The sequence below is a fragment of the Podarcis pityusensis genome (assembly GCF_964106645.2).
Source record: "Podarcis pityusensis genome assembly, chromosome: 7".
In the NCBI taxonomy this organism is placed as follows: domain Eukaryota; kingdom Metazoa; phylum Chordata; class Lepidosauria; order Squamata; family Lacertidae; genus Podarcis; species Podarcis pityusensis.
The window spans coordinates 72,623,746-72,646,648 of record NC_138031.1 but is presented as its reverse complement, the minus strand read 5'-3'; the positions used below and the strand labels follow the sequence as shown (position 1 = coordinate 72,646,648).

General features: G+C 42.6%; 1 long non-coding RNA gene across 6 annotated transcripts in view; it reads left to right on the top strand.

Moving 5' to 3' along the window:
* Positions 1-22,903, top strand: part of LOC308482102 — a 193,971-nt gene that overhangs the window by 55,833 nt on the left and 115,235 nt on the right. For 5 of the 6 annotated variants that reach the window (XR_013989011.1, XR_013989012.1, XR_013989014.1 and 2 more), the window contains one exon: positions 1,154-1,276. This is a non-coding gene — a long non-coding RNA (uncharacterized lncRNA). The remainder of the gene's footprint in view (positions 1-1,153; positions 1,277-22,903) is intronic. The other variant, XR_013989013.1, reaches the window with a different exon arrangement.

Sequence of the window (22,903 nt, the reverse complement as noted above, 5' to 3'; positions counted from 1 at the left end):
CATGTCTAAATCTAGCCCCAGTCCTTGTACAACATTCTAACTATTAAAGCACTCTACAACTCCCATCAACCCCAGTATACCTGAAGGAGCCTCCCCACCCCCATTGTTCAACCCGGACACTGAGGTCCAGCGCCAAGGGCCTTCTGGCAGTTCCCTCACTGCAAGAAGTGAAGTTACAGGAAACCAGGCAGAGGGCCTTCTCTGTAGTGGCACCAGCCCTGTGGAATGCCCTCCCATCAGATGTCAAGAGAATCAACGACTATCTGACTTTTAGAAGACAGCTGAAGGGAAACCCTATTAGGGAAGTTTTTAACGTTTGATGTTTTATTGTGTTTTTAATATTTTGCTGTGAGCCACCCAGATGGGCAGGGTAATAATAATAATAATAATAATAATAATAATAATAATAATAAAATTTTTATTTATACCCTCCCTGGCCAAGACCAGGCTCAGGGTGGCTAACGCCAAATATAAAATACAGTAAAAACATTAAACAAACAAACAAACAGTTTATTAAAATATACGTTAGAATACAGCTTAAAATGTAGCCTCATTGTAGTGGTAGCCCATAGCTCAGATTATTATTATTATTACTCACAATTGATGATGCTTAGAGATTGTGAGAGTTATCATTCAGCAGCTTATGTAAGGTCACAGACCCTCTGTTCCTCAATAACAATCACCACCACCACCCAACGTTCTTTGGCTGATGGGCTTGTGCCTCTATATCTTTATATAGTGACAAGCATACCGTGATCAACAAAGTGATCAACATTTTACCTTTTACCCATATAGTGATGATCAGCTGGGACCCACTGATCTAGGGGGATGCATCTACTTGTGGGTCACAAATAGTTGCACAATTGCAGATGCTGCCATGGGTGGGGAATTATCCAATTCTTGTGTCGCTTTGGACACACACACTCTTGCACACGAAGGTTGGTTTGAACATCACGCCCAGTTCGACACGGAATGAATCTTCCTTCTTCTTCGCTCAAATATATGTATGTCATTGAAAAGTGGGGAGGGGGGAGCCTAGCTGTTTGCTTTGTTCTGGACTTGTGATATGCTTGGAATGAATTACTTAATATCGAACTATTGGGACTAAGACGCATGTGGTACCATCTGCCTGATTTGTTTCCTTTCACTCCAGGGACAGAGCAAGTCTAAAGCTGCAGTGTGAGATAGCCAATACAAGGCTCGGCCAGCTATCAATTCCCTGCCACAGGTGTTGATGTGGATAAAGCCTCTCTGCGGCCTACTCTCCAAAGGTAAGGTAACTTAACTTTGAAGTATTGAAATCTGCTTCCCTCCCTGTGCTTGCTGCAGCTTCGAGCTATTTCGGTTGTCTGGCTTAGGGCACAGGACCTTGGAGTTCTTTGGAAGTACAGTGGTACCTCAGGTTAAGTACTTAATTCGTTCTGGAGGTCCGTACTTAACCTGAAACTGTTCTTAACCTGAAGCACCACTTTAGCTAATGGGGCCTCCTGCTGCTGCCGTGCCGCTGGAGCACGATTTCTGTTCTCATCCTGAAGCAAAGTTCTTAACCTGAAGCACTATTTCTGGATTAGCAGAGTCTGTAACCTGAAACATATGTAACCTGAAGCGTATGTAACCCGAGGTACCACTGTATATCAGAATGTTCCTCAGTAAGATCAGGAGCATGGATGTAATCAGGGGAGGGCTGCCCCCCCAAAAAAATCAAGTTAAAAAAAAATACTTAACTAAAAGTAGACATTGTACAAAGATTTTGACAGATTTTTCTGAGCACTTGGGGGGGGGGTCAAAAGAAAATAATTTAAAGCAACCTGTTGGGACGTCTCATTTTGAATGAGGATGGTGACAGGTGGGTGTTCGCACTCCCCACAACATAAATCCTAGCTGCTTCCATGTTCAACAGTGGAGGAAAAGTTGTCCAAAATCTTAGATTGATTGAGATCTCAGTTCTGCAGAGAGGTAAATACCTTGGAGTACGCAGGAGGATGTGGGAGAATAGCCTAGTGGCCTCCCACAGCACTGAGGTGCTCAGACTAAAGGATCAAACTGGGAGCTTTATATGAAGGAGTGGCATAAAATTGGCTTTCTGGAACCATCTGAACAGGAGGATTCTGAACTGTCATCATGTCCTGGCTTACCTCCTCTGTGCAGTGGTTTCAATACCTTGTTACAAATGTAATTCTTAAATGACCAGATCACCTGGTTTAGCTCCAGAGAACCTGGCACCAGAAATGTGCAATTCTGTACGTCTATTGAGGGGAGGGGGGAATCCATTTGAAGTCAATGGAACTTACTCCCAGTCCGAGTGGTTGCGTGTCAAAACCCTCAAACCAACCCCCCATTAGCATAAAGAAATTCACACAGACACAGAATTTTTGTTTAAGGTTATTGGGGATTTTTTTTGGCCACAACTTTATTGATTACAGGAAATGTGAGCGGTATTGGCTTAGACATTGGCAAGACTATATCTGTCTCCTGCCCCCTTTGCAGGAAGTTTGTAAGGGTAAACCACCCAAAGGGAAACTGCTTCGTGGGAACACGCCTGCATCTCCCCTGGTGTTCCCAGAGGCCTGGCATGGCCCTAGCCCCTCAAGAGGACTTCAGACAAGATCCAAGCTCCGGATTCCTTTAACGGAATACCCTTGAAATGGAGGGGCAGACGATGGCCGACCTCCCCTCCCCAACTCAACAATAAGCCAATGCCTAACCGCCAAACCTTTCAAAGTTGTGACGATTGCTAAGGGGTAGGCAAAAACCAAGTGGCCCATGCCAATTCACCAAATGGAAAAATTCCTACCCGGTCCCTGACCCAAGACGGGCAACCAACCGAAGTCCAAAGTGAGGCCAAAGGACACTTAAATTAAAGGGAGGGTGGGTGGATGTTCGGCAGCGCAAAGCAGGTGCTTGGCAGGCGAGAATTCTACCACTGAACAACCAATGCAGATGGCATCATTTTTTATCCTGGTCTGTGACCTTAATAAAGTTCATTCAGGTGCTTGGCACACGTCGCACTGCCACTTTTATACATTCCCCCCATGATCACCCATTCAAATTGATTGGGCAATAGCCCTGGGTGATCGTAGTGCCACCCTGGCATGAGGGTGATGGCTCCACCCACGCCAGGCTAGGGGGGACCGGGTTGAGGGCCTGCCCGCAACCAGGACCATCTATTAAGATTATCCCACTTATAGGACAAAAACAAAGGACCCCTGGATGGTTAAGTCCAGTCAAAGGCAACTATGGGGTGCGGAACTCATCTCGCTTCAAGCTGAGGGAGCTGGCATTTGTCCACAGACAGATTTCTGGGTCATGTGGCCAGCATCACTAAACCGCTACTGGCACAATGCAACACCGTGACAGAAACCAGAGTGCACGAAAATGCCGTTTATCTTCATGCCACAGTGGTACCTATTTATCTACTGATATGCTTTCGAACTGCTAGGCTGGCAGAAGCTGGAGCAGAGCAATGGGAGCTCACCCCATTGCATGGATTCGAACAGCCAACCTTCCAAGGCTTGGTGGTTTAGATCACACCCTAACATATGTAATGTTTGTAGCCTTAGTGATAACAAAGGGTGCTTCAGCAAACTTGTCGGCTTGATTTCTGACCCATACACCATATTCCGGAAATGTAGAAACTTTTCCCCAAGCTGTGCTTTGTTTGAGTTACTGTCTGTGGAAAAATCAATCAATCAGCCAATGCTTGTGGAAGCCAGTCAGATGTTTTAAAGAGAGGAGGATGATACTGCTTTAAATGTATAGCACATATAGAGTCTTGTAAGGACGTGCAAATGTTGGTGGCTGGGATATCACCACAGCTGCCCTCTACTCCAAAAGCAAAAACAAAACAAAATGACTAAAAATTGGAAGGTGTACCCATGCTTTCTATGTTTTCTCACTTGATCTAAACATCATGGATAATAACTGTGCTTTCATGGTGACTTGTTTGTTTGTTTGTTTGTTTGCTTGCTTGCTTGCTTTTTTTTTTAAAAAGGAAAAGACTCCTGCAACATATACCTCACTGCCAAGTATCGTTGGGAAGAATTGTTCAGATTTTCTCCTTAGCAGCCACAAGGAAGTTCTTGAGGGGTGTGTGTGATGCAGTTACTTAACTTAAGAAGCTAAGTTTGGCGTCTTTATTCTGCTCCCACGTTACGAGAGATAGCTTTTTAAATGAAAAGTTAAGACTTTGAAAGCAGCCAAGATTTTCTGTCGAGTGGGATGGGAAGACCCGTGGGAAAACTGATTATAAAACTTTGACGGCATTTGCTGCTGAAGGCACTGGAAATATCTTGAAGTCATTATCGATGCTGTGCGAGGGCTATGCGCAGGAGAGGGTGAAATTGTTTTAATGAGTTTTGAACTCATCTGGATGGCACCAGTACTATTTAATATTCATTTGCCAGAGTGGGCTTTGTGAACCTCACACTGCTGAATTTTCAAAATCGCCCAAGGGAATGTCCTAGGGGAAAGAGATGCTAGCTTTTCCCTGGGATACTCCCTATATTCCCAGTGTGTTCTTTTCTTTTTTGCATTTTTTACCCTATGTTTGTATAAGGACTTCGGTGTGGCATATATCTATCCACTCATCCTCCCATATTATCAATGTAAGAGGGAGGTCAGATGAAGAGAGGATCACTTACCTAAGGACACCCAGCAAGCTTCATAGCTGATCAGGGATTTGAACCTGAGTTCTAGATTAACTCTATATTCAATACACCAGTGGTTGCAACCTGTTGGAGCCATTGGGCACACTTGGAATATGGAGGAAGTGCTGTGGGTGCCAGTCACAAAATGGCTACCCCAGGGTGTGTGGCATAACACAAAATGGCCACAACATCTAAAGGAACAGTAAATAATGGATCACAAAATATGCTGGGCATGTCCCCACCCTCAGCCAATTTTCCTCTAATCAGAGCAGAAGGGAGGGAGAGATGGTGTCCAGTTCTGGCCCTTTCAAATGCCATGTTTTAGGGAGTATGTTCAATGTAGCAGAGGCCAAGCCAGTGCAAAGAGGAATGGAATAGGGAGAATAAACGGTCCCTTGTGCATTGCAGACTGCTTAGAGGACATTTACGGAGACCTTTTGTGGGTTCCACAGAAGGGAGTTGAGGTTACACGGTAATCTGCAATGTGCCATCTTGTTTGTAGTTGTGTATTCCTGCCTGGAGCCATGAGTGTACAGAGAAACTACATGCAGCGAGGATGCTAAATGACAAGTCAGGGAGTACAGCTTAGTAGCAGGGAATGTGCCTTGTGTACAGATGACTCTCCATTTGGATCCCGGAATCTCCTGTAAAAAAGAGTGACGGAATGGGTGAAGAGGAAAAACCTCATACTGAGATACTAGCTGCTGAAAACAGCCGGAGGGGAGACTGCTGTTGTGCTTAGGTCTTACTTCAGGGTTCCTTATGGGCTTCTGAGAACAGGATGCTAGGCTAAATGTGCCTTTGGCTTAACTCAACAGGCTCCAAAGCGTGTTTTCATTAATAGAGAGCACGTGTTGTGGTGGGGTCTGGAAGGCCACCCCTCTGTTCCTGGGTGGGTTAGTTTGGATGACCATCTGCAGTGATTTGGCGGTTGGGTTGTTGGGCAAATTTTGGTGTTGCCATTTAGGGCGTTGGACCAAAGATTATAAAATGAAGTCACGCAGCTCTGACTAGGCACTTTTGCTGCGTGCACCCTCCCTGAAATGAGGGTTATTTCGCTTGACCTTGCTATGCCTGTCATGAGGTCACCTACTTTGGGGGCAGGGGCCTGGTAGGAATTTTGTCCAATTGGCTGATTGGCTGGTGCCATTTGGTTTTTGCCTACTGCATAGCAAATTGTCACAACTTGTAAGGTTGCGGTTAGGCATTGGTTAAAAAATTGGTTGGTGGAGGGGTAAGGATTGGCGGTGCCTGCCCCTCCAATGCTGCTGCGGAAAGGGAATTCCATTAAAGGAATCCAGGGCTTGCCATTCTTTCGTCTGTACCCCTGAAGGGGGCTTAGGGCCGTGCAAGCCCCAGGGAGGGGGGGTTGAGGGTCTGGTGCCCAGCTCCATGCTCTCCCCAATATTGTTTTCCCTTACTGGCTTTCGCTGGAATCCGGAAGTCAGTTCTGTCCCTGGGTGTGGGGATAGACAGTCATAACCAATGCCTAAGCAACCACTCACATTTATGTATTTTAATAAAGTTGTGACCAAAATTATGCCAAAAACCTTAAACTGTGGAGGCAGGGCATAGGCATCATGACTAGTAGCCATTAATAGCCTCGCCCTCCATGAATTTGTCTAATCCTCTTTTAACGTTGTTGGTCTGTGGGAGCAATTTCCACCGCTTAACTATATTCAGCATAAAGAAGTACTCTATCTGTCCTGAGCTTTCTAACATTCAGCTTCATTGCCTGCCCATGAGGTCAAGAGAGGAAGGAAAACTTTTTTCTCATGCCATGTGTAATTTTATAAACTTCTGTCATGTCACCTCTTGCTTGCCTTGTCTCTAAACTAAAAATTCTCAAAATCTGAAACTTTTCCTCACGGAGTTTCACTCCATCCCTTTGATCATTCTGGTTAGACTTACGCTAATCTTTTCTGACTTCTATCAGGTCACTTCTTACTTGCCTTGACTCTATGATATCTTTTTTTCAGGTAGGGAGATCAGAATTATACACAGTATTTAAAATGTGGTCTCGCCATAGATTTGGATAATGGCTTGAAGTTAGCGGCATCTTTCCTAATGATTCGCAGGATTTCCCTTTTTCACACTGAGTCAATATCTTCATCGTGCTGTCCTCTATGATCCCAAAGCTTTATTTCTGGTCAGTCGCTGGCAGTGAAGAAATCATGTGCATTTATGTTAACTTGAGGTTTTTTTGCCCCAACATATGTGACTTTACACTTGTTTACACTGAAATGCATTTGCCGTTTCCCTTCCCATTCTCTCAGCTTGGAGACGTTCTTTTGGAGCTCCTCATAATCTCTTTTTGTTTAGCAAGGGTGAGCAAAAAATAAGGCTAATGTGGTTGAGGAACCACATTTTACCTCTTTGCTTTCCTTCTCCACGGCCAAAGTTTGTTCACCAGTCACCATCTGTTTGTAATTACAGTACAAGACAATAGAGTGAATCCACTCACCCAGGAGAGAGGGAGAGAGAGTGTGTGTGTGCAATGCCAATGTTGCCCTTCCAGCAGTTTGCTGTTCTGCTCCACAACAAGCATTTGTGAAAAGATTGCTAACAGTTGGTTTTGTACTTTGCAGCAAAACAAGCAGGTGTGCCGACCCTGTTGCATCATTGATGATTTCTTTTAAAGCCCAATGAGAGAGCACTTTGTCTTCAGAATACCACATCATCACAACCAAAGGTGCTGAGCCCAAGAGCTATCCTCACACTTACCTTAGCCAACGCTGCTCCCATCCTTCAGTGGAGGTGAATTTGCAGCACCCCAACTCCCCTCAAGGGTGGCGCTGTGGGTTAAACCACAGAGCCTAGGACTTGCCGAACAGAAGGTCGGCGGTTCGAATCCCTGCGACAGGGTGAGCTCCCATTGCTTGGTCCCTGCTCCTGCCAACCTAGCAGTTTGAAAGCACAACAGTGCAAGTAGATAAATAGGTACCGCTCCGGCGGGAAGGTAAACGGGGCTTCCGTGTGCTGCTCTGGTTCGCCAGAAGCGGCTTAGCTGTACACCGGCTCCCTCGGCCAATAAAGCGAGATGAGAGCTGCAACCCCAGAATCGGTCACGACTGGACCTAATGGTCAGGGGTCCCTTTACCTTTAACTCCCCTCAAAAGAAGACTCAGGTGGTTTGACCCAGAGGAAGATTGAGAATAGGCACAATGGGGGGCAAAAGGTCAGTCAGGAAAAAGGAAAAGGCTTTATAAGCTGGTTTCTCCCCAAACCTTCCAGTATTTTTCATTGTACTGCCCTCCCTCCTTCCCTGCCTTTGTAGGATGGACTTTGCTAGTTCCTTGTTCAGGGGCTGAGTAGGAATTTCTGGAGGAGACCCTGATTAGCCTTGGGCTTCCTCCCTCCACCACACCTACTTCACACTGTTGGGAGTTCTTGTTTCTTTGGAGGAGCATTTTATCCTTTTAGTCCAGGCAGGAAAGAGAATTTTGAGAACTGGTTGGAAATTACCTGAGGCATTTTGGGATTTAAGACACTCTTGGGTCACCTTTCAATGCCTTCTCTGTGGGAGCTGTTGGGCATTGGCCAGCGGGGCAAAATGCACTTAGCAGGTTCACATGCCCAAGGTTCTCATACCAAAGAGGAAGAATTTCCTTCCATTCTTTTTTCTGAAGAGGCACATGTGCAGAGGTGGATTTAGGAGAGCATGACCAGTTTGGTCACAATGGGCACAGAGCCTCGGGGGTGCCACAGGGGGTGGCACAACTATAATCTAGAAAGGAGCACAAGAGGTGTTTTTTAGGGGGGTGTTGCTGAGTTGTTTTTAGAAACCATCTGTGTAAAGTTAGTCTTCCATACTACTTTGTCATTGTTTAGTCGTGTCCGACTCTTCGTGACCCCATGGACCAGAGCACGCCAGGCACCCCTGTCTTCCACTGCCTCCCGCAGTTTGGTCAAACTCATGCTGGTTCCATACCACTTTACTATGCCCTTAAAGTGTGGGCCAAACTGAATGTTACAGTAGGAGATCTGTGGTGATTTATAAACAGTAATAGCAGCCTGGGGTGGGATAAATTATTATTATTATTTATTAATTGAATTTATATACCGCCCTATACCCGGGGGCCTCAGGGCAGTTCACAAAATAAAATCAAGATATAAAACTACAAAAATACCTAATAAAAATAAAAACAACCCAATAGCCCACTCACCCTCCTCCCACAAAAAAACAACAACACATTTTAAAAGGGCATAGGGTGTAAATCAGATCAACCAAAGACCTGGTTAAAAAGGAACATTTTCGCCTGGCACCTAAAGGTGTATAATGAAGGCACCAGGCGAACCTCCCTGGGGAGAGCATTCCACAGATGGGGAGTCACTGCAGAGAAGGCCCGTTCTCATGTTGCAACCCTCCAAACCTCTCGAGGAGGAAGCACACAAAGAAGGGCCTCAGAAGATGATCTCAGGATCTGGCTAGGCTCATATGGAAAAAGATGGTCCTTGAGGTATTGTGGTCTTATGGTACTATGGACTATGGTACATGGGAAGGAGTTTCACTGTTTCTCCAGTGCTCCTTTCCCAATAAAAATCACCTCAAAGTGGGGGACAACTCTAGAAAACTCTAGGTTGAAGAGCTAAGAGGAATGGTAAGGACCATTATCAGGGGGATCAGTGATTTAATCCATGCTATATAGGACCTTAGGGACACGGGTGGCGCTGTGGGTTAAACCACAGAGCCTAGGACTTGCTGATCAGAAGGTCAGCGGTTCAAATCCCCACGATGGGGTGAGCTCCCGTTGCTCAGTCCCAGCTCCTGCCAACCTAGCAGTTCGAAAGCACGCCAAAGTGCAAGTCGATAAATAGGTACTGCTCCGGCAGGAAGGTAAACAGCGTTTCCGTGCGCTGCTCTGGTTCGCCAGAAGCAGCTTAGTCATGCTGGCCACATGACCCGGAAGCTCTACACCGGCTCCCTCGGCCAGTAAAGTGAGATGAGCGCCACAACCCCAGAGTCGGCCATGACTGGACCTAATGGTCAGGGGTCCCTTTACCTTTACTATATAGGACCTTAGCACATTGTGACTGAATGCCAGGTAAGGTAGAAGGCATTATTTAGGTGAAAAATCTTCAACCAACCTTCCCCAAATCTGAAGGCATATGAGGTAATCACTCCACCATCTTTACCAGAAGTAAATTAATCCATAATTTGGGTATCCATGTGCTGCTAAAACAGTCATGACTTAGGTCTGTGGAGAGTCTTTTAATGTGTCTCCAGTGGTAAAGAGTTTCTCAGATGAAAAGAACAACCCAGAGCACTTCTTGGTCTGCCCTTATATCCTATCTTGGTGCATGGGGAGCATTGCTAAGAGACTACTTGTCCTTGTCCTTTGCCATTGCTATTGTGATGACACTTAAGGGTAGCACCAGCCTTTCTCCAATATGTCAGATGCTGTTTGCTGGGATTTTCTAAACATAAATCATATTTAATTATCAAATTCTCTAGCAGTTCCAAGGAAGCTAAATCACAGGTTTGGGTGGGTGATTCAAAATACGTACCTCAATAACCTCATCCTTGTGATTCCAGTAGGAAAACACTAAAATACATATAGGAAGGAAATCTAAATAATAGAAATGCTTTTAAGTAGACCGAAGGAAAAATAGAAGAATCCATTGCTCTACTGAAGCACACTTATTTTGTTCCATTTGCTACTGTTTTTATGAAGCCATTTCCGAAAGTCATTTTGACATTCTCTTTGAATGCTTCACGGTATTCAGTCCCCTGCTATGGCATGTTTCTGCTTAGTTCCAGCCAGCCGTTCAGAGAGCCCTTATCTCATTGCATCTCTGAAATAGCATGTAGGAGCTGTAGGGCTTGCCTTTTATGTTCAGCACGATAAGAAGGGCAAAGCGCCACGGAAGCTTTTGTACCCTAAATCTTTCTCCTTTCATTAAGGGGGGGAAATCTGTCTCCTTCTTTATCTGCACTTCACCATTCTCTGAGAGAGACACAAGTGTGATTGTCTGACATTCAAGTTGATTTCCCCACCCCTAAGAGCCTAGCATCCCCAGGACTGTCCATGCTTCTGAACTCTTTGTAATAATGACTCTGCATTTGTGGTATCAGAAGTGACAATGATGGGCCCTCCTAGCGTTCCTAATTTCCAGGGACAGTGCCGGATCTACAGAAGCCATCCCGGTTTCTGATTTGATTCCAGAATGTCCCACTTTTGCTAAGGACGTCTCTATTTTCATCAGAAAAATGTTGGACGGTATGGTAGGACATCCCTATTTTCATCAAAGAAATGTTGAGCTAAGGAGATAAGTAACTATACAACTTTTAGAAGACATCTGAAGGCAGCACTGTATAGGGAAGGTGTTTTTTTTAGTGTTTTATATATATATATATATTGGAAGTTGCTCAGAGTGGCTGGGGCAACTGAGTCAAATGGGTGGAGTATAGATAATCATGTTGTTGTTGTTGTTGTTGTTGAATAGGACATCCCTTTTTTCATCTGCGCAGCCCCATGCCACAAAGTCTATGCATATCACCCATATCACCCATTAGGGTATATATAAATATATTGGCGGCTCTATATACATGACATGGGGCTGTTCTTTTCTGCCATACAGGTGACCTGGAGAATACTAGAAGGGTGTTCTAAGTCTGGGCTTGGGCCAAGCAAAAGCTATGGTTAGGCAAAGAATTATAGACACCGAGAGACAACAGGACTGTTTAAGGTGCTCCGATTACAAAATTGTAGAAATCACTAGCTATATAGGTGCTCCAGCAGCATACCTCTTTTTTCTTGTATCCAAAAATGCAAGAAGGGCTTTTAAATTTGCCAGAAGCTCGGCTCTGCCCTCGCTGGTCTTGGAAGGATCCTTTTAAAAAGTCCCATATGACCAGAGAATTTGTGCCTGTCCATTGGGGGATATAGGAAGCCCTGAACACATATTTTTTAGATGTCCCTTTTACGATGAGGCATGTAGAGAAATCATTGACCCCCTGCTGATGAGGCTTGCTGACCTCTCGGTAAAGCAAAAATTTGATCTTCTGTTAGGCAAAGACCACAAGACGACCCAGATTGCGGCCAGATTCTGCGCACAGATCTCTAGGCACAGACCATCCCCTGATTCAATCTAGTTTGTTAAGAAAATTCCCAAACTTGGATCCATGGGCGACTCTGGGTCATTTCTCTAAGGTAGTCTATCTTAAAGTTTTTATGTGTTTATACGCCTATCACACTTTTAAACTAAAAATCTATTGTTTTATATTGTTTTAAATGTTTGTTTTGCTATTGGGATTGTAGTTCCATTTGTGTTTCACCAGCCGGTCTCTGACCGTAATAAATTTCATGTTCATGTACTAAAAGGGTGAGGCTGGGGCTTGAGCCATTTACAGTAAATAGATCTTCAGAGCCTGATTTGGAGGCTCAGCCTATCAATGACGTTCATGGCTACAGCCCACCTTTAAGGATGAAAACAGCAGAAAGTAAGTGGTCTAGTGTTGCCTGCTAGCCTTCATTTTAAGAGCAGTACCAGATTTACATATAAGCTAAACAAGCTATAGCTTAGGGCCCTGCTCTCTTGGGGGCCCCCCAAAAAATTGAAGGAGAAAACAAACCTGGATGTGCATTTCCAAAATATAAGATAAAAAACAAATAAAATAAAACCGGCATGCAGCAGCAATGTTTTATGTTGTGTAGGCGCCTATGATGTAGGTAATGGGCTCCACCTGCTAGCCTGCTCCCTAAAATATCACTGGTTTGCTCATTTCTGTATATAGGGTGCCTACATTCTGCATGGACTGCTTGCATGGCAACATGGGCAAATGGCTTTAGATACCTATTAGGTCTATAAAATACCATATAGCATATATTCAACACAAAAAAGCAACAATTTGTTGTTGACAAAGGACAGCTGGACATCTAAAGAGCCCTATTACCTTCAGTAGCTTAGGGCCTCATCAAACCGAAATCCGGCCCTATTTAAGAGTCATGGCCCAATACCTAATACTGTTGAATATTTTGAAAGTTTACAAAGGTAAAATTGGGATCACTTGTCCCGCCCACTTTTTTATCTCTGGCCCCACCCATCACTGTCATGAGGCACCTAGATATTTGTCCACAGGCTGAGAAAATGTTCTGCAGCCCTGCCCTAATATAAAGACATTGGAACACGACTGCTCCACAGAATCCACACAATATCCATTTCTAAAGAGAAATAATTGCTTTTCTTCCCATTTTGACCCTGCAACCTCTATCTATTGGGTTATTTTCAAACCTAAAGTAGGGATAAAGCAGATAAAGGGTCACTATTTATTATAAACTAAAGGGAGTTAATCGGCTTCTCTAAATTAAACCTACAGGAAGATACATTTAAGTATCCCAACTGTGAATTTCAGAAGAGCATTGCAAATCATGCTGCATTTTATTTGAAGAAAATAAGTAAAATGTGTACATAGAGGTATGAAATCATTGACAAGGTTAGTCCTTCCCTGCCTGCCTACTACTGAGCAAACAAATGGGAGAATAAATAGTAGGGCTCCCCTACGTCCAAAAGCTTTGCCCACCCCCTCAATAGCTCAACTGCTTTTACTTGAGTAGTTGTAAGAAAGATGGATGAATCTATCCACTTCCAGCCTGTGATAATTTTGTATTTAACTATATCTTCTCCATAATTATGTTCCATTCAATTTATTCATTAAATTCTTTTTAAAAAAAGCTTTTCAAAATACAAATTACAAACATAAGAAGAAGCCTACTGGATGAGACCAGTGCTCTTCCTAGTCCTATATCCTGTTTTTCACAGTAGCCAACCAATTGTGTATATTTAAATTGTCCAGAACATTCAGAGAACTGCAAAATCCAAGTTGTAGCTGTTTTGATCCACACACGTTTATCTATATCTGTTAAGGGTAGCATAAATTGAGTGGTTAATCTGGGCAAATGAGCACATTATCCAGTTTCCAAGAAACATCCCCCCCTCCATTCTTGTTTAGAAGTGTTTGATCCAGTCCAGTCCAGTGCTTCTGGCCCACTGCCTAATCTTGTTGCTGCTTAGTCATTTAGTTCTGTCCGACTCTTCATGACCCCATGGACCAGAGCACGCCAGGCACTCCTGTCTTCCACTGCCTCCTGCAGCTTGGTCAAACTCATGTTCGTAGCTTTGAGAACACTATCCAACCATCTCGCCCTCTGTCGTCCCCTTCTCCTTGTGCCCTCAATCTTTCCCAACATCAGGGTCTTTTCCAGGGAGTCTTCTCTTCTCATGAGGTGGCCAAAGTATTGAAGCCTCAGCTTCAGGATCTGTCCTTCCAGTGAGCACTCAGGGCTGATTCCCTTCAGAATGGATAGGTTTGAGCTTCTTGTAGTCCATGGGACTCTCAAGATTCTCCTCCATCACCATAATTCAAATGCATCAATTCTTTGGCAATCTGCCTTCTTTATGGTCCAGCTCTCACTTCCATGCATCACTACTGGGAAAACCATAGCTTTAACCATACGGACCTTTGTTGGCAAGGTGATGTGTGGTGTAGTGGTTAAGAGCGGTAGCCTCGTAATCTGGGGAACTGGGTTCGCGTCTCCGCTCCTCCACATGTATTTTTTTTTTTTTAAAGCAATTTATTAGGTTTTACAATAAAAATAAACATAATAAGCAATGTAACATTGATCTTAACATATTTTCACATTTTCTTTGGACTTCCTCACATCTCCCGCTCCCACTTTCATCGTTGTAACGTTTTGTCAGCAATTTATCATCTTATTTAAATTCTTATATCCCTTATATTTCATAATCTTATAATTCTCAAAAGGAGCTAAATTTCACAATCTTACTTATTTTCTTAAAAACTTCTAAATTTAGTGGTGCTCAGTTATTTTGATCTAGCGTCTTGTTTAGCATTCACTCAAATTACAGTACTTTTGTAAATAGTTCTTAAATTTCTTCCAGTCCTCCTCAATCCTCTCTTCTCCCAGGTCACGGATTCTGCCGGTCATTTCAGCCAGTTCCATGTAGTCTATCAGTTGTATCTGCCATTCTTCCAGTGTGGGTAGATCTTGAGTTTTCCAATGTTTTGCGAGAAGTATCCTTGCTGCTGTTGTTGCATACATAAAAAATGTCTGGTCCTTCTTTGCCACCCCTTGGCCGACAATACCCAAAAGGAAAGCCTCTGGTTTCTTAGTGAAGGTATATTTAAATACCTTTTTCAGTTCATTATAAATCATTTCCCAGAACGCCTTCACTTTAGGGCAAGTCCACCAGAGGTGGAAGAACGTTCCCTCACACTCTTTGCATTTCCAACACTTATTATCAGACAGGTGGTAAATTTTGGCAAGTTTGACTGGGGTCATATACCATCTATAAATCATTTTCATTACATTTTCTTTCAGAGCGTTACATGCAGTAAATTTCAATCCATTGCTCCACAACCTCTCCCAGTCCTCAAACATGATATTATGCCCAATGTCCTGTGCCCACCTTATCATAGCCGATTTAACCGTTTCATCTTGTGTATTCCATTTCAACAGCAAGTTATACATCCTTGAAAGTACCTTAATCTTTGGTTCTAACAATTCTGTTTCTAATTTCGATTTCTCCACCTGGAACCCTAGTTTCTTATCATTTTTAAAAACTTCTTTAATCTGAGCGTAATGTAACCAATCTCGCACTTTGTCTTTCATTTTCTCCAAACTCTGCAATTTCCAATTGTCTCCATCCTTTTCTAGTATTTCCCAATATTTTGGCCATTTAGCCTCCATATTGGGTCTTTTTCGGGCCTTGGCTTCCAAAGGTGAAAGCCACCTTGGTGTTTTATTTTCCAGCAAGTCTTTATATTTTGTCCAGACATTAAACAATGATTTTCTGACAATATGGTTCTTAAAGGCCTTATTTGCTTTAACCTTGTCATACCATAAGTATGCATGCCATCCAAAGGCATTGTTAAACCCTTCCAAATCTAGCACATCAGTGTCCTCAAGAAGTAGCCAGTCTTTTAGCCAGCAGAACGCTGCGGCTTCATAATACAACTTTAAGTCTGGCAGGGCAAAGCCCCCTCTTTGTTTTGCATCAGTTAATATCTTAAACTTAATTCTGGGCTTTTTGCCCTGCCAGACAAACTTAGAAATGTCTCTCTGCCACTTCTGAAAGCACCCCGTTTTGTCCAAGACCTGAAGTGTTTGAAATAAAAACAACATCCTTGGCAATACATTCATCTTGATAGCAGCAATTCGGCCTAACAAAGAAAGTTTCAATTTTGACCAACTATCTAAGTCTCTCTTAATTTCTGTCCAGCATTTTTCATAATTGTCCTTAAATAGACTTAGATTTTTTGCTGTTATGTTTACCCCTAGGTATTTTACTTTTTTAACCACATTAAGTTCCATCTCATTCTGAAACCGTTCTGACTCTGTATCAGTCAAATTTTTCCCCAAAACCTTAGTTTTCTGTTTATTTAGTTTAAATCCAGCCACCCGACCAAAGTCATTAATCAGTTGTAATACTCTTTTCGTACTGGGCTCTGGCTTCTGCAAGGTCAAAACCAGGTCATCTGCAAAAGCTTTTAATTTATATTGTTTCTGACCGACCTGAATTCCTTCCACCAACCGATCCTCTCTAATCATGTTCAATAGCACTTCCAGAACCGAAATAAATAACAAAGGGGAAATAGGGCAACCTTGTCGTGTCCCTTTTTCAATTTTAAACTCTTCTGTAACCACATTATTAACTATCAGTTTAGCTTTCTGTTCTGAATATATCGCCTCGATCCCATTCTCAAAACCCCGTCCCACTCCCATCTCTTTTAAATTTCCCATCATAAATTTCCAGGAGATATTGTCAAAGGCCTTCTCCGCGTCTATAAAAATTAAAACTGCTTTTGTATTTATGTCTGTTTGCAAAAGTTCCAAAATGTCAATAATGTTCCTTGTATTAGCAAACAGATGTCTTCCTGGGAGAAAGCCGGCCTGGTCCTTATGAATTACTTCATTTAAAACTTTTTTAAATCTATTTGCCAAAATATCTGCAAATATTTTGTAATCCACATTTAAAAGAGAGATGGGACGGTAGTTCTTAAGTTGTGTCTTTTCAGCTTCCGACTTTGGTATTAATGTGATGAACGCTTCCTTCCACGACTCCGGTGCCCTCTTCCCCTCCATAATCTCATTGCTGACCTCCATCAAAGGTTGTATCAAATAGTCTTTTAATGTCTTATAGTACTTGGAGGTCAGCCCATCTGGTCCTGGAGATTTGCCAAGTTGCATGTTCTGGATGGCTTGTTCGATCTCCTGTCGTGTTATTTTAGAATTCAGGATTGTCCTATTTTCTTGTGACAATTTAGATAGTCCGTTTTTTGCCAAAAATTGTTTAATCTCAACATCATCTTGCGGCCCTTGGGTGTATAATTTTTTGAAGTATCTCTGGAAACACTTTCTGATGTCCACTGGATTCTGGATGTTTTTTCCATCAACCTCTAAGTTTGTAACAGTATTTAATCTTTGTCTTCTCTTCAACTGCCAAGCTAGCAGTTTTCCACATTTATTCGCCGACTCAAACGTTTTTTGTTTCATTAATTTAACCTTCCATTCAATTTCCTGATTTATCAATTTAGAATATTGTGTTTGATAAAGTTTAATTTCTCTCAGAGTTGGCTGTGACTTCGGATTCACTCTTAATTTCTTCTCTAATTCTTTTATTTTATCCAGGATCTTATCTTTTTTCTCATTTTGTGTTCTTTTCTTTACTGCATTCTGTTGTATCAAGAATCCCCTCATTACAGCTTTGCTTGCGTCCCAGATTATTCTTTTTTCCACCATATTATTCATGTTTATCTCAAAGTAGTCCTTCAAAACTTTTTGGGCCTTCTTGGTAATTTCCTGATCTCTAAACAAATTGTCATTCATCTTCCATCTAAAGGATCCAGTTGGTAATAGTGTCATATCCATCTTTACTGCATTATGGTCGGAGCAGGTCTTTGGGCAGATTTCCACTTTTCTGACCTTAGGTGCCAGGCCTCTAGAAATCCATATTTGGTCGATTCTTGTCCAGGTCAGTTGGGCTTCAGAAAAGAATGTTCCCTCTCTTCCTAGTGGGTTCTTTGTCCTCCAAATGTCAATCAAATCCATATTGTCAGTCATTTCAAAAAAGGTTTTAGGTAGTCTGCCGTCTTTTGTAACATTTTGACTTTGTGACTTGTCCATGTTAGTTGATACGACCCCGTTCATATCTCCCATCATTATGATGTTGTTGTAGTCTAGATAGTCCAGCATTGTCTCCTGCAACTTCTTGTAAAATTCCGATTTCCCTTCATTAGGTGCATAGATTCCTAATATCAGCAGTTTCTCTCCTTGATATTGTATCTCAATAGCCAAAATTCTTCCATGTTCATCTTTAAATAGGAATTTAGGTGACAGGCTCTCTTTTGCATATATCACCACGCCTCTCTTCTTAACTTTGTCCGACGATACAAATTCCTGGCCCAATCTTTTATTTATTAACACTTTTCTGTGGAGCCTCGTCACATGCGTTTCTTGTAAACAAATAATGTCCAATTGTTCTTTTTTTAATATATGAAATATTTTCTTCCTTTTTTCCGGAATGTTACAACCATTAATATTCCAGCTCAACAGTTGCAGAGACATCCTGAACTATCTGGTTATTTTTCAAGGGGTGGTATCTTCTCAGGATCTTCAGGTTCCACAGATGCTGATGTTGGTACTGGCGTTGCCTCAGGCCCAGAAGGTAGTTCAATTCCTTTTTGAAGGTCCTCTCCGTATGTAGACAGGAATTTGTCTCTCTCTTCCAGTGTTCTTACTTTAACCTTTCTCCCTCTAAAGGTAAAAGATATTCCTTGGGGAAATTCCCACCTGAATGGAATTGCGTTGCTCCTTAGTAGTTTAACAAGTTCAGAATAGGCGGCTCTAAGATCAAGCAGTAGTCTTGGGATATCTTTATAAATTTCAATTCTTCTATCCAAAACCTCCAGTGATTTTACAAAATGTAGTCCCAAAATCTTATCCCTTTCCTCCTTTGATCTCAATGTTATCAAACAGTCTCTGGGCCTCTCCTTCTTTATGAATCTTCCAAGTCTGAAAGCTGACACGATTTTAAAGTCCTTTTCTTCCAAGTTCCAGAACTTGGAGAATTCTTTGGTCAAAAACTCAGTTAGATGTCCTTCTTCTGCCTCTTGTAGTGATCTAATCCTTAAGTTGTTCTCACGATTTCGCAGTTCTATCATGGAGAGATAAATCTGATGTTCCCCAACTTGTTTAGTGAGTGGTCTTACCTCTTGCTCTAAATTTTCTAATTTTTGTCTGGTGTCCTCAGCCAATTTCCGATTTTCTGCTGAGGCCTCCGTTAACTGTCCAATTGCTTGTGCATTCTGTACCACTTGTGTGGTTAATTTATTTAGACATTCTGTGTTTTTGTCAATCTTTGCTGATTGCGCATCTACTTTCTTGTCCAAAGCTTCCAATTTTTCAAAAATTTTGTCTAGAACAGAAACAGATGCTCCTGAGGCCATATCTTCCAATTGTAACTGCTCTGCTTCGCCCTCTCCCTCCACTTCTGAGGGCAAAGTAGGTACAGATGATCTACGTGTCTGTGAGGCTGAGGTTAGAGTTGTTAAAGTTGTTTGTTTAGCTCTCCCTCTTTTTCTTGTGCCACTCATTCCAACGTTATCTGTCAGTCAAGGTCACACTGAGTTATTCCCATGGGAATGGAAAGGTCCAGAGCAAGCAAACAACAAGGGAATCGAAAGTAAAAAGTGCATGTAAAGTCACTGTTTTAATCCAATCCTCTAGGGGGAGCTTAAAATGTCTTTCAGAGTCTAATTTAATGTCCAAGAACCTTCAAATACAAATGTTTAGCAGAGTTTATAAATGGTCACTTTGTTACAGACAGTGCTTATTTATCTCCAAAAAGAATGTTTCAAATTTAAAAGGTCTCAATACCCTCAGATTGTTTCAAGTTCCAATATACAGTATCCAAATCTGCAGTGCTGACAGCTCCCTTAGTGCTCAGGCAGCTCCTGACTCTGGGTTTCACCTTCTAATTTGTAATCCAATAAAAGGAGGAAAGTCAAGTGCAAGTAAAAATCCCAAATCTTTAGCTTAAAGTCTTTACTTTAAGATGCAAGTTCAATAGATGCTTAGATCTGTAAAACTTAGGATCTCTTTCTTTCAGCCTCCACTCCTCCAGCTGATTGCTTTTTTCAAGTTCAATGGCTGCGGAAGACGGACTTCCTGCTTCCACGTCTCTCCGCTTTCAGCCAAGTTCAAGCCAATTTAAATTTTCCCTTTAAAGTCTCAAATTCAAGTGACTCAGTCTTTTACTCACAAGTTAGTTGCTTTTTCGTCCGAATCCGTAATTTAGCAGGAAAAGGGATCAGCGCTCACCGACAGTAGCAGCGCGGCTTCGCTCCTCAGGCTGTGAAACAGCTCTCAGCGCCGCAACCCCCCTCCGCGCTCCGGAGCCCCTTACGGGGTTCCTTCTGCGCTTGGAGGGTCGCTCAAGGCGCCCACCGAGCCTCAAGACCCCAGGCTCTTGCCGCCTGGGGTTTTCCAGAGTGGGTCTCCGCTTCGCCGTAGCGGACGACCCGTTGCCTGCGGAGCCTCCTCTCCCGTTCAGAAGAGGACCGCCATTGCCGTTCGCGCCGCCCCCGGAAGTGCAGGGATAATCTGGTGAACCGGGTTCGCTTCCCCGCTCCTCCACATGTAGCTGCTGGGTGACCTTGGGCTAGTCACACTTCTCTGAAGTCTCTCAGCCCAACTCACCTCACAGAGTGTTTGTTGTGGTGGAGGAAGGGAAAGAGAATGTTAGCCGCTTTGAGACTCCTTCGGGTAGTGATAAAGCGGGATATCAAATCCAAACTCTTCTTCTTCTTCTTCTCTTCTTCTGCTTTTTAAGATGCTGTCTAGTTTTGTCATTGCTTTTCTCCCAAGAAGCAGACATCTTTTAATTTCATGACTGCCGTCACCTAATCTTACCCGACCCCAATATGCCCTCCCACTGTTCAAGCAGCAAGAAGAAGAAAGAGGGGCTTCAGATAAACATAAGTTGTCCTCCCCCCCCCCACCGCCCAAAACCAACTTCTGTTCCTTTTTTACCATTCCCGGCTGCTCCCCAGTTAGCTGAGCAGCGCAAGTAGGATTTTATGGAGAAGAAAGTTTTAAACTTCCCAGCCCCTCATACAATACAGATGGAAACTCCCGTCCCCCATACGGCTATAATGTTTAGGGGGAAGGCTGTTGGAGATTACGCATAATAGCCAGCAAATGTATATAGTTCAGTCCCATTTCCCAAGGCCTGTTGGAGATTATGTATAATGACTGGGAAATGTGGACAATAACCTCTTTGTGGAAGGATTATGCACACATTCTCCCTGAGGCCTGGTGAATGTGCACAGTAGCTGGTTTAGATGTAGCTGGTTTACTTTTCTTCGAAAGAGCTCAGGACAGCATACAACATTTTCTTCTCAATCTTATCCATGAAAAGAAAAGAAAAGAATGAATGATATTTTTTTTTAAAGTTGTCAGTGTGTGTGGCATTTCCATTTTGAGCTAATTTTTGCAAAGTCAAGATTTTCACCTCATGGCATAAGTGTGCTTTGGTCCCAGTTCAGATTCTTGTCCAACTTGCTTTTGCTGATAACGCTGACTGTCTCTCAAAGGCTGGCCAAATACTCTTCCAACTCCAAATTCACCTCAGTGTGTAACATCTGGTAGAACAACTCCCTTCCCTTATTGTTCTCACATGTTCCTGGTAACAACTCATAACAGTTCTCTCGCTTTGTTAGAAACAACTCAGCTGTGGTTGCAAATAAAATGTTCATGACTCTCGGATCCTGGCCTTAAGGCTTATGTGTATGTACTGCTTTGGCTCCATCCATTCAACTTGGGTTAGAGCACGTAGATGAAATTCTGCTCAGAAAGTAGTGTTCACAGGATCTGGAGCATGAAATGTTTTATAATGAAACTCTTATCAGCGTTAAATTTATGCTTAGACTGACCTATCTCTGTCTACCATCCAATCATAAAAGTGCGGGCTTTTTTGTTTTTGTTCACAGGGCTTTCTTAAAGGGAAGAAGCAACATCACAAACAATTTAATGCAGAACAGAAAAAAATAATTTGCCGAAAAGTTAACACTTCCAGTGGAAATAGACGATAAAAAATGTGCTCCATTGGCAATGGCAACAAACAGATGCTTCTTTCCCTTTAGATCTCTTTGTTCCGCTAAAGCTCATACATTCTTGCTGTCTGTACCGATTAATCATCAGAAGTGAATAACAGGCCCATTTCAATAAAAATCCAATATACAAAACAAATCACAGTTACGTAGCTGCCTATATGCAGGAGCTCCTTAATTTGACAACCATTGTGCAGCTCTATGTTCCATTTAATTAAAAGCTTAGTCAAACAGATCTGATTTCAGTTCAGTCAAAATTGCTATTTTGTATTGATGTATTTGATTTTTTAAGAGTATAATGAAGACGGGGTGCATAGTTGCTAAATGGCTTAAGCTTGATGAGCTCAATCAGAACTTCAGCATTACTAACAAAATAATATTCCTCTATCTTGCTGTCCAGAGAAGTCGATAAGAAATTATGCAAATAACACAGGCTTGAGCTGAAATGGAAATCATGCTGTAGCATATTAGTAGCGACAACAGCAATTTCCTTAGCTCCATTTGTGAAACACCCCCCCACTTGAAAAAGTGCTTTTGGCAATTTTGTAGCAGCAAAAGGCTGGGGCAGATATGCACATTCATCACAGGATGGCTTCAGCATCACGTGGTGACTTCAGTGTTAAAGGCAGAAATTTGAATGTTATCCATCAATTCAAGCACATTGTTTTCTTCAATGGAATTAAGTTCACAAATTCTATGACTGATCCCTTCGAAGATTTGCTCCTAATTGTCCTCACAGCAACTCAAGTGGGGGAGCTCACATACCTACACGCTCCTGGACAATATACTTGCCCCATCCTTAAGAAATAAATAAAACTAATACAGTTGTACCTTTGAAGCTGAACGGAATCCATTCCAGAAGTTGGTTCGACTTCCAAAACCAAATTATGGCTTCTGATTGAGTGTAGGAAGCTCCTGAAGCCAATCAGAAGCTGTAGAAGTCCCATCAGATGTTGGAGTTCCAAAAGAAAATTTGCAAACCAGAACAATCACTTTCGGGGTTGCTGCATTCGGGAACCAAAACATATGAGTTCCGGGGTGCTTGACAAACAAGGTATGACTGTATAAGAAATATCTGAGATGCACATGATAGACTCCCTGAAGCCCTTGAGATTGCTGCAAT